Source organism: Akebia trifoliata, chromosome 7 (genome assembly GCF_017979445.1).
Source record: "Akebia trifoliata isolate Shusen 1 chromosome 7, ASM1797944v1, whole genome shotgun sequence".
Classification (NCBI taxonomy): domain Eukaryota; kingdom Viridiplantae; phylum Streptophyta; class Magnoliopsida; order Ranunculales; family Lardizabalaceae; genus Akebia; species Akebia trifoliata.
This window is the reverse complement of record NC_141381.1, coordinates 11,316,062-11,329,322: the sequence shown is the minus strand read 5'-3', so window position 1 is coordinate 11,329,322 and position 13,261 is coordinate 11,316,062.

Below are 13,261 nucleotides of genomic sequence, written 5' to 3'. Positions count from 1 at the left end.
CAAGCCCGAATAGTTAAGTTATGATCGAAACTAGAAATGATGGGGAAATTACAAGTATACCCTCAGTCCTCTTATAAAAGAAAACTCACTTTCTTTTATTTCATTTCACTTCTTCATTCTTCTCCAAAGAATTCAACTCAGCCATTTTCTAGACCTAGGGTTTGAACCCATTCCTATCAAGATCTATCCCAATCAAGTCCGAGTTGAACCTCGACGAAGAAGGTAAAGTCGTCGGCGTTGTCGAGCTCTACGTCCTCACCCCATCCAACCTCCATTTCCTCTTCTTTTCTCTTGGTCTCCCACAAGAATCAGCAAGTGGGTTTTTGTATAATCACTTGGAACCTCATCCATATCATAGGAGAGTCGTTGTTGGTCATTAGGAAGCGGGGAGAACACCTTCAAAGAGGGTTTCACAACCAACCACTCCGTTGGCACCCGAGTTCAACCACTTTCGGAACTTCGAGCCGCCTAACATTGATCCTTAGTGTTGATTCATCACCATTGGCGTCCACAAGCAAGTAAGGGACTTCCAATTCTTATTGGTAGCTTTAGATTTTCGAAATGTGCATTTAGGATTTTGAAACAAAACTTATTGTTTGCATTTAAATCGTAGAAATTGGTGTTTGATTTCAAATTCATGATAGAAGTATGTGTTTTGATTATGCTTTATCGAATTTTGATAACAAAATCGTGGGTGGGTCGAATGGTTCGAAGAATGGAAGAAGAAATTGAAAAAGAGATCGAAAAACCAAAAAAAATCGCGATTGAGGTTCAGGCTGTAGGTGGGATGGGTCGGTGCCACCGGCATCTGCCTAAGGCATTCTATCGGTCCCACCGACAGAATGTTGCTTCTGCCACCGACGAAATCAAGAAGCACCCGAAAACTTTGTTCTGTCGGCAGGACCGTCGGTCCCACCGACACCTGCCGATGTGTATTCTGTCGGTTCCACCGACAGCCTATTGATTCTGCCACCGACAGACACAGTTTTGACGAGAACAGTGTTCTGACTCTTGGCTTGACCTCCTCACACCTTATACACTATTTCTCACCCTTTATTTCATTAAAAATATTTAAGTAAATGTCCTCTTTACTTTCCATTTACTTTAAGTTCTATAATGAAATTAAGGTTTTACCCCCCATTTCGGAACAATGGGAATGATTTTAAGATCCAAATCTCAAAGGATCAAAATCCAAATTTTGGTTTTAAGAACAAAACGTAAATTTCGACGTTTTCGACAAGTTTTCAAAATATAATAATTTTCACATTACTTTGAATTAGATTACAAAAACTATATGGTGTCGAATCTCGTAAGCGAGACTTTCATTTCGAAAAACCCATTTTCAATTTCGAGAACTTTGAAAAATTGAGTTTCCGACACTTAGCCAAATTTTCACTAGCTTTCATTATTTTTAACAGCTTTTGCCCCGTGCATCATCGGGACCTTGTTGCTGAATAAACTTTGAAGGTTTTCAATGGAAAGACCGAAATAATGACCTTAAAAGATTGGAAATGGATGGTTGATTTGAAAAGACGAAAAATGAGAATGTTGAAAGAATGGGAAAGGGATGAAACGGTAAATTGTCAGAATCACACCCGAGGGGTGATGTCTGCCTTTTACATTGTATGTTGGGTGTAGGTTGGTGAAAGGATATCCAGGTTATTAATGAAAGGGTTGCATGTTTATTTCCGATTATGTTAGCGTGTGCGCTGAGTATTGTTATTTATTTTAGGCCGGGTGGCCACGGTTGCATGGTAGGAACTGGATATCCGTTCTCAACCCTGTTCTGTTAATTTTTCTTTTGTTTTAAATGAAAAATCATATATATACGTAGCTATTTTGTGAGCTGTTAAAGGGTTTGTGAATGCCTGAAGGGATAGTGTGTCACATCATCCGGAGGGGTACACTATCCTGGGATGTACGGTAGGGACCACCAAACTCATACGTAGTATGGGACGCGTATGAGAGTGGAGTCACAACTGGAATCCGGGTCCATTCCTTTCTTATCTTTACCAATGAACGTGTATTGTAAAGGTGGTCGTATACGAGTGGAGTGTCATTTGGGAATCACATGCACGCCTGATAGGCATAGACGAAGATGATTAGTCAGTGATCACTAACAATCTAGTAGTAGTCGAACGTTTTGACACATCGAAAAGAGACCCATTGCTTACGTTCACGTCAAACGGCCAGCCTGAGCCGGATAAATGGTCCCGCAAGCGTGGTAGACACGACCAGCCACAAAATTAGGAACTACGATGTTATTGGGGAATATCATGTCCTGACTGGGAGCGATCCAGTCGTGAATCCCAACTCTTTAATTCCAATACTCCACCATTTGTATTATGTATCTGTTGTTATATTTCGAATTATAAATGAGAAGCATGTCTATTATTTCAATGTTGGCAATCTTATTTGCATAAAATGAAAAATGTATGATGAGTATGGATGATTGATGCTATGTGTAATTTTTAAAACTGTTTAGTTGCTCATCCCTGGCTATATGTACCAGTTGATCGTATTTTATCTTGTAAAATCTTGCATGTATTAAAATGTTCAGTATGCTTTATTCGATCATGCTTAGGAAGGGTTATTAGTAGGAATTGGCTGTGGACTAACTGGGTAATCATTGTTACTCACCTTTTCCTTCCTATTTTTTTAGTTTCAGTACTTGCAGTTATAGAGACAAGCGTAGAGTCAGTAATTGAAGAGTATCCAGTCGATCAGATCGACGATCAGAGTTTATTGCCTGGTGAGCACTAGGGCCACATCCCTTAGTGTTGTCAGTTTCATCCAAGATGTATGTAGTTTTTGGATTTGAGAGTTTAGGCCTATATTAGAGTGAGAGTGTTTTGGTAAGCCTGTATATTGATAAATCTTCTGTACTCTGATCTACTTACATGTTAGATGTAATTAGTCTTCCGCTGTTATTTTCCTGTATCTACATTTTTATATATAGGTTTTGTTATAAATTGGTTTATCAGGTTTGAGTTTCGTGAAACGCTAACATAAACAGAGGAGACCATGCCGAAATTTCGAGGTGCCACCTAGTACCTTGGGATTTGGCCTTGGGATTTGTGTTAGCGTTTGGCGGGGCGCCACATAGATGGTCCCTCAAGTGTGATAAACAACGACCAGTCACAAAATTAAGATCTAACACGTTATTATGGCATATCAAATCCCGATTGGGAACGATCCAGTCATAGAATCCCAACTCTCTAATTCCACTACTCCACCATTGTGTATTATGTATTTGTATTTTACTTTAAATTATAAAATGAAAAGCATGTTTACTATTTTAATATTACAAATTAGTATGGTATAAAATGAAATAATATAGTGAGTACAATTGATTGATTTAATGTGATTCATTTAAAATGTTTAACTGTTCATCTTTGGCTATGTGTACCAGTTAATCATAATTTACTTTGTAAAACCTTACAAGTATTGAAATATTCAGTATTCTTATTCGATCATGTTTAGGAGAGGTTATTAGTAGGAATTGTTTGTGAATTTACTTGGTAACCATTGTTACTCACCCTTTTTTCCTATTTTTTTAACTTTAAAACTTATAGTTGCTGAGGCAAGCATAGAATCATTGAGTGAGAAACATCTGATTGGTCATATAGATGATCAGAATCCATTGCCTAGTAAGCATGGGGACAATACCCATTAACATAGTTAGTTTCGTTCAGGATGTATATAAATTTTTGGGTGAGTATTAGGCTAATGTTAAAGTGAGGATATTTTTGTAATCCTGTATATTGTAAATCTTCCACACTCTGATCTACTTTTACATTGTTAGATATATATAGTCTTCCGTTACTTGTTCATTTCTAGGTATAATTATATGTATGATATTACGTTTAATTTCAATCAAGTTTTCGAGTGCTTTGAAACACTAGCACAAACAAAAGAAACCATGTCAAAATTTTGAGGTTTCATCTAGTACCTCGGGATTTAACATTAGGATTTGTGTTAAAGTTTGACTGGGCACCATAGATGGTATTAGAGCATAGCATTAGATCCGTAGGAAACACAAATCTGTTATATTTTGAAGAATAGGCTGATACCATAGACATTAGAAATAATCATAGAGTGTCACTAGGAATCCGATATCTAAACTCATTAGTAATTCCTTATTGGGATTGCCAACTCTTCTATGTCTAAAAGTTCGTAGAGCCTAGAAAGCCTATAATAAAATTCTAGGTTCATTCTGCTAGTGGTGAAAATGGTGTTCATTACTAGATTGCTTATTATAATAGTAGTAAATGCATCCATAAGAATGATGTTGGCATGATTATGAGAAGTGCCTTGTTTTTTATAAATAAAAGATTTACTGAACTTGCAGGTTAGGAAAAATACAAGGAAATAGAGGTACAACGAGACCCATGACAAAGAGGTCCAACTGATGGGGAAAATCTACCTGGGTTGAGTAAACTTACCAAGATAGAATGGTAGATAGAAACAATCTCTGAGTTATCCCAAAGTCAAGCTCACATGGAAAGGAGACATTCGGAAATGTTTGAAGCTCAAATGATTATGGTGGATCAATTAAAAAAATGATTAGAGAGGATAAAAGAAAGGCTCGACCACTATTTTAGGGATAAATTCAAAAGAGATCAGGAAGTAAATATCCCACCACATGAAGGGCTACGAGAGAAAGTAGGGATAGTACAACCACTGCCTCAAAGTCCAGCAGAAGAAAGACAATTAGGATCGAATAAGAGGCAAATAATTATGAAATTAAGAAAGTCATGGGAAAAACAACCATACACAAGAAGTGAAATTATAGAAATACCAACTCAATGGATTTAAGGATTTTATAAGAAATAATAGAATATACTACTAAATCAATCAAAAGAAAGAGTTATAGTATGTAATGAATGTGGTAAATTAGGACATAAAAGGGAGTAATGTTTGAGTCGACATCAATTGATTAAAGATGCATAGCTCAAAAAGATGTTAGATGGGCCGATTCAAGGAATAATAAGGCCACAAGGTTCTAACAAGGTTGATAACGTATTCGTACCACCCCGAACAAATAGAACTAGTTGTCAAAAATGAGAAAAAATGGAATTACAGACATTTGGGGGGGATACAAGTCAACCCCAGGCATCTTTTCCTTCCCGATCAAATCCAGCTAAGAGACCAATGTATTTGAGGCCAATTGCCCTTGGATTAGTATATCCACAATATAGAGTTCCTCCACTATCGAGTTATAGGGTTTCCCCATCATCGAGTCACAACTGGGACTCCAATGATGCCCACAGGGCTAATGGAACCAACAAGGCAGGTTCAAAGACTGTAGACCCCAGTCTACTAATTGCTCACTTCACAGAAACCTACAAAAATAAGATCATTGACATGTTACGCGTGTGACCAGGTGGGACATACTAAAATAAAGTACCCTCTATCACAGTCACGAGTAGGGGTTATGACCCAAGAGGAGCTACTTATTCTCCATGAAATTTTGGAACGTACGATTTCTAATTATAATGTTAAAATATCAAATTCTATTTGATATTGATTCCTCTAGATCATATATTCTATTGAGATTTTATACACTTGTTAAAACTAGATATTACTAACACGGGTCGAGTAATGAAATTACCTACACCACTGACAGACTATGATTGATAAAAAGTTGTTGAGTAGTTTGGGACAAAGAAAGTTAATGAAATAGGCACAGTAAGGTAGGGTAAAAAGGAATATTATGAGTGAAAATGTACGTTGTAGGGATGAGTATATTTATAACATGATAATAATATAGTGTTGTGTTTGGGTGAGTAAAGGCTAAAAGTATTTATTGGTAAGTAATGTTTAGAATGATATGGTGTCGAATGATTAAAATAAGACAGTGTATGGTGATGGTAAATATTAGGGGGCATAGACAATAGGAAAAGGGTAATAATAGTAGTATATTAATGGAGGGTAGCTTAGACCTTTCAGTTAGGAGAGATTGAGAAAAATGATTTATTGTCTTGTGAAACTTTGTGAAGAAATAATGAGATTTTTGGAAGATTAAGTAGGAACTTGCAGAATATAGGTGTGCAATCTAAAACTAAAATTTTGTATGTGACAAAAATGAATGAGTATTTGGAGGTAAACTTGATATGTGAAAAATACATTTCATTAGGAGAGGTAAGAAATAAATTTATGAATAGTGGAGTATGTTGGATTTGGCAATTGTGTATGTTAAAAATATTGTAAAAAGGATAGAATTGCAGTAGGTAAAAATTAGATAGAGAAGGTAATTTTGAAAACAAGGTGGATATTAAAAAAATGGGGTGGATAGTAATGTGTGTTTTGTTAATTAATGAGTATGTTTTAGGTGTTATTGTAGACACCCCATTTTTGCATCCGCCTGATTAATCAAGTCGTCAACCCGATCGCAAAGGTTGCCAATGATGGATGTCTATTCCAATGCTTTATTTTGTTACCAGATATGTTTCAGAAATCCGGATGAGGTATTTCGAACTGACAAAACTTAGACACCACGCTACGCTAGGAAAATACTACCCCAGAAACATAGAAATCATCATCCTGCAAACCAAAAAGAAGCTTCACGATAAAAATCACTAAAAATAACCAAATTACCAAAATACCTCTAACATCAAAACAACCTTAGAGCCTACATTACGCTTAGGAAAATCCGTTCAAATACATAAAACGACAAATCGAAACCAAATAAATCATTTCGTCAATTTTCACAAAATTTCACAAAATTACGAAAATACCCCTCATAAAATTCACGATCATGTCACACAAAAAATTTCATAAACGACAAAAACCAACATTCCCATTGAATTCCTTACGAAAAACTGATTCCAAAACATCCTGAAAACATTGAAAAACGACTTAAAACGTAAAACATCCTCTCCGAGGGCAAAACGATAATTTTACAACTTTAATAATTAAAATTTTCAAAATTAATAAATAAATCATTAAAAAATGTAAAAAGAAACATTAAGGTCAATCAAGTAAGACTAAAGTCAAAACATTAAAGTCAACCAAGAAAGACTAAAGTCAAAGTATTAAAGTCAATATCATAAGACTAAAGTCAAAACCCTAAATCAAAACACTAATCAAGTCAATCTCATAAGACTACAAGTCAAAACCCTAAATCAAAACTCTAATCTAAACTAATCAAGTCAATTTCATAAGACTAAAGTCAAAACATTAAAGTCAACCAAGAAAGACTAAAGTCAAAGTATTAAAGTCAATATCATAAGACTAAAGTCAAAACCCTAAATCAAAACACTAATCAAGTCAATCTCATAAGACTACAAGTCAAAACCCTAAATCAAAACTCTAATCTAAACTAATCAAGTCAATTTCATAAGACTAAAAGTCAAAACCCTAAATTAAAACCCTAAAGACTAAGTCCATCTCATGAGACCAAAGTCTAAACCTTAATTGAAACTCTAATTGAAACCCTAAAAGAAACCCTAATGAAACCCTAATGCTTCTAAGAAACTTTATAAAAAGGAGCCTCCATACCCTATTTTCGTATCAAAGAAAAAACCCTAGAAAAAGTAGGTGAAGAAGCCTCCACAACCCCTCCAAAACCCTAATTTTGGAGCCCCAACTCCTTCCCTAACACCCCTACTCCTATTTTAGCCTAAAAAACACCCAAAAATCTCCCAAAAACATCCCAAAAATCCACCACAGATTCAAAGCATTCAGATCCAAGAAGGAGACACCTTGCCTCGGAGATCAGAAATCAGATCCGGAGACAAAACGAAGCAAGGAGTACGATACAAAGAATTATTTTTCAGATCTGAGGGAATAGTACTTTTGCAGATCGAAGGTAAGATTTTTTATTATTTTTTTAATATAGGTTTTATCATTAGCAATGTAGATCTATTTGGGATAAGTAGAGACCGGCATTGGCCGGGCGGGGTTGGTGCCTAACATTTTCCAACCCCATAACATGATCCCCGGATTCAAATTTCTATAGACCGTAATAACTAGGTGGCGACTCCCAAACCTCAAAGGTCAAAAGCGGATCCGCACACCCCGCGGATCGAGGGCGCTTTCAGTGGCGACTCCACTGGGGACTATTGAGGATCAAACTTGAAAAACCCCAAGTATGGGAGCATTGCCAAGATGACCTAGTTTTTTTTTATTATTTAGTTGGATTTATTTTATTTAATTTTTCTGTTTATTTATTTTTTATCTTGATTGTAGATGATTTTGGGTATTGTATTTTTTTTTTCCAATTAAGGATCACTTTTTGATGACCCCTAAATAATGAAAGATTCAAATTGACCTATGAAAATGATGGAATGATGAAGGTTGGACAGATATATTAAAAAGTTTTTAGAGAATATTCTAGTGAGAATTAAGTCTGGGAACCTCTTAATAAAACATAGATCTCGTCGAGTAGATTAATTTAGAATCTGAGTTCACTCAATTTCGTTATCGGAAGCCTTAGATATCATCGATGCATGTTCAATCTGTAAATCTGGAATTATTTCTGAATGAAAGTTGGGACAGCAACGTTAAAACTTTTTTACAGAATATTCTAGTGAGAATTAAGTCTGGGAACCTCTTAATAAAACGTAGATCTCATCGAGTAGATTAATTTAGAACTTGAGTTCACTCAATTTCGTTATCAGAAACCTTAGATATCGTCGATGCAAGTTCAATCTGTAAATCTAGAATTATTTCTGAATGAAAGTTGGGGCAGCAACGTTAAAACGTTTTTACAGGACATTCTGCTGAGAACTATGTCTGGACACCTATTAATAAAATGTAGATCTCATCGAGTAGATTAATTTAGAATTTGAGTTCACTCGATTTCGTTATCAGAAGCCTTAGATATCATCGATGCAAGTTCAGATTGTATTTTCCTAATTCACAGAAAATCTGAATTTATCTAATGTTAGCACAATTAATGTTCTTGAGAGTGAGCTCATCTCAACCATTGTCATTCTATCATCAATGTAACACCTATTGGAATCTCGATTTATTTTGGATCACCCAAAAGTGATCATTGATTGGACCTTAAAAATCATAAAAATTATGCCTATTGCAATGTTTGTTTGATCAATTACTATATGCCATGCTCATTAATTGATTTGCCATGATCTTGACAGATATATTTGTGATGTGTTTGATTTCATCTTAATTTCGATGTGATGGGTTTGAGATTATTTTCTTGATCAATATTTATTTGATATCCATATGTGATGACATAATCTGGCCCATGGGCCCATGTGTTTGAAAAAGGCCCCGGGCACACCCCACCCTGTTTTGCAGACACCACATGCATGTTTACTGCTTTACTCACTTACACGTCCCATATAGCCAACGTGGCACTAATGCGTGGCCCGGTCTCTTCGAAGATGCGACGTCATTCATGAAAACCACAACTCCAGTCACGTACCTTAGGGTATATCAAACTGGGGGCATCAATACCGTCTGATCAGGTGATTCTGAGAGATATATTGATGCACTAGGCTGGAACGACCTGAGCCTTTGACCTATTGTGAGCCACACAGTCACATGTCCCGATTGCCAACGTAGTACTAGTACGTGGTCGGTCCCCTCGTGGGATGCCAAACCATTTATGAAAGCTACAACCCTTGACTTGTACCCGTAGGTATAAAAGATAATCTAAGTGTATCAATTGTACTTCTTGGTCAAAATCGGTGCCTAAGCAGATCTTGCCCCGTTGTACCCTACTGTACGAGGGGGATAAACTACGTCTATTTTAGACGAGAGGTATTTAAGTGGGCCATTGCTCAGCATTGTGCGCCACCTCTCAACTAGAGATCAAACTGGCTGTTTTTGGCTTCAGAGAAGTGAATTGAGGTTTTAGATTATCACCTATACGGTATATCAAACCAAGTCACTACATATCGAAAGGTATATAGGTGTGCATGGGCAATGGTGGCCAGATAAAAATGCATTGCACGTAGTAAGCTTAGAGTCTAGAAACCTTCCCAGTAGGTCACGACTCGAACTTATCGTGGGTGTTCCCGGGTTGTTCATTGAATGGAATCTTATGAGACTTTGTGATTGATATGAATATATGTGAATGATGAGATCAGAATGCATGTGAATGATGAAATGGATGTATGTGAATGATGAGATCAGAGTGTATGATTGTCCTCAAGGATAAAAAATGTTATTTTTGAAAATCAAAATGGGTGCACCGACCCAATTAAAAATCCATCTCTTGCAAATGACCCAGCTCAACTCGATCCAACAATCCTGATGGACCGGGCCATTTAAATCGAAATAGAAATCAAATTTTCAAAGAAGAAAAATAGTTTACAAAGGGAAAGTATTTTCCAGAAAAAAATATTTTCCAAAAGAAGTGTTTTCCAAAAAAAGTGTTATTCTCTAAAAAAAAATGTTTTCTAAGAAAAAACGTTTTCCAAAAAAATATTTTCCAAGAGAAGATACTTTCCAAATAAAAAACTATTTTTCAGAAAAAAAATATTTTTCAGAAGAAAATGTTTTCCAAAAGAAAAGAAAGAGAAGGAAAAATAATTTGCAAAAAATCTATTTTTGCATGAAAAGTTTTTATGGACCTTGGAAAATTACCAAAAAATGTTGAAAAAAAATAATTAGATTTGTGAAATAAAAATATTTTTCCAATATTTTTCAAGAGTGCAACATAATTATTTTTCTTCTGAATAATCATTGAATGAATGAATTTTTTAATGGATTGGTGCACAAAATTTAATAAAATCTCAGGGTTCATTTAAAATGTTATCAAGGGGGTGACACTGTAATTGGTTAAATTCACCTTCAAAGAGGTTTAAGGGTTATCATTGTATCTAAGCTCAATCGTCTATCGTCTAGCTAGGGCTGTAAATCCGGTCAGTTAGAGTAAACGTCAATATCAAGTCAACAGTCAGAAATGACCTCAAAATTTCTCAACATCGTCCAGTTGTTCTTTAAGATCATAGTGCTTCAATCCTACCGGTTATAAGTAATATCTCAGTCCTCAGTCCTAATCAAACTCGTATGAGTACTTATCTTGAGTTTTCAAGAGTCATTTGGGTTAGCTCGAGTCCCTTTTTCTAGCAAGGTCATGTCTTCCTTAGATTGAGTCTACTCTTTCCTATTGAGTCAAGTTAGTTAATCGAGTCTATAGAGGTGTCTATTGTCCCATCTGAAATTGATCGGATAAAGGAAATTTTTGAATACCTCGAGCGCATTAACGAATTAACTAATAATTTGATAGATTTCGTTTTTGAACGAGAAGATAAGAGTCGGGCACAACCTTTAATCGAGAAAGGAAAGGTCTTTGACCTTGAAACAAAAAATAATTCTTAAAGAGATTCAAATAGAAACCATCTTATCCCTAAAGGAACATCAGGGGATAATGAATTTACTCAGAAATTTCAAAAGACTTGTTCGTGTGATCATATGAGGGTATGTTAGGTACAAGCTTGGGTGTTGTTCAACACGGAATAGATACTCGTCTATATCGATGGAATCAAAGAAGATGGTATAAAATGTATCAGCACTATCCTTACTACATCTTGAGTTTCAAATCACATATTATCAGTCGATATGGGGGTACCTTTTGAATTGATCTCTGATAATGGGTCGTACTTCAAAGCATAAATCATTACTCTATGTTTAAAGTTGAAGATCCAGAAGCACAAATCATCCCCCTACCGTCCTCAGATCAATGGAACGGTTGAAGCAGTTAGTAAGAGTCTCAAGACTATCATCAGGAAAATATGTCAATCACATCGAGATTGGTCAGAAAAATTATCATTCACGCTATGGACATATTGAACTTCAATTCGATCCTTTACTGGAGCTACTCCCTACTCCTTAGTATATGGCATGGAAGTAGTCTTGCCAGTTGAAATGGAAATTTCGTCTCTCAGGGTCTTGTTGGAAAATCATTTGTTAGAAACAGATTGGGTTCGACAGCAGTATGAAGAATTAAACTTGATCGAAGAAAACGAGTTAAAGCCCTGTACCATGTGCAAGCTTATCTAAGAAGAGTCACCCGTGCATTTGACAAAAAGGTCAAAGCTCATCATTTACAAGTCAAGGATTTAACTATCAGACTTCAAAGAAAATTGAACACTCCTCCTCGACTATAGGAGAAAGTCTGAACCCAATTGGAGAAATTCATTCATTAAGGAAATACTATCAGGAAAAGCTGTGAGACTTCAAGATCATGATGGAATCGAGTTACCAGAACCAACTAACCTTGACCAAATCAAACGGTACTACATTTAAGGAGGCCATTTTTGGCCGAATCAATTTTCCTATTACCTAGTTCTTTATTCTCCTTTCTCAACCCCTTTTGCAGCCTGTTCAAAAAGAGAAAAATTGTGCCTTTTATTTCTTAGCCCGATCACCTAATCTAGGGGAGGAAATATCTAAACTACGTTTTGGTCTGATCCCAAAAATTTGGGGTACGTAGGCAACCTGAGAAGTTACTTCAGGCCCGACCACATCAAAATAAAAATATATATATAGATTCCCCGACAAAGGAAAAATCTAAAAAGAAAAAATTCAAAAGAAAAAAGAAATATCATCCAAAATGGGGAAGAAAGTTCAAAAAAAAAATTTTAAATGAAATGCCACACAAGGGGCATTTGGGTTTTTGAGCCTCAAAATTCCTTTCTTTTTATGCCTAGTCCTAAGCCTACCTATAAAAGTCCTCCTAAGTACCGTGTGAAAAAGTCAAGGAGGGTAGCGAAGCATGATCAGACAGTAATTTTAGAACTTTAGAAGGGAAGAAAAAGATTAAAAAAAATGATGAAGCCTGCTAAGTTGAAAACCCAAAAAGGGCGACTTAGGCAAAAATTAAGGCAAGCTCGCAAAGTTGAAAATCTGAAAGGACAACTTTGGCAACAATCAGAGCCAAGAAAAAAGAAAAAACTCGCTAGATCGAAAATCTGAAAAGGCGATCTAGGCAAAAGTTAGAGCAAGCTCGATAGATTGAAAACCTGGAAAGGCGATCTAGGCAAAAGTTAGAGCAATACAAAAAAAAACAGAATAAAATCCCAAGCTGAGAGCAAGTCGAGCTGAAACATCAAAAATCTGAATAATCAAGTTCAATACTCAGCTTAAACCAGGCATAGATTCAGAAGTCACAAGTATCTTGTCTACGATCGATCTGAAAATTCTTACTTCCCCAAGTGAACCAATGGAGAGAATGGTGAATTTTATGATGAGTCTCAAAAGGAAATATTTTGTTTTCTTGAGCCTGACTCAAAATCTTCAATAAAATTAATCAAAATTAAAAGTTGGATCTTTATTGCGCTTG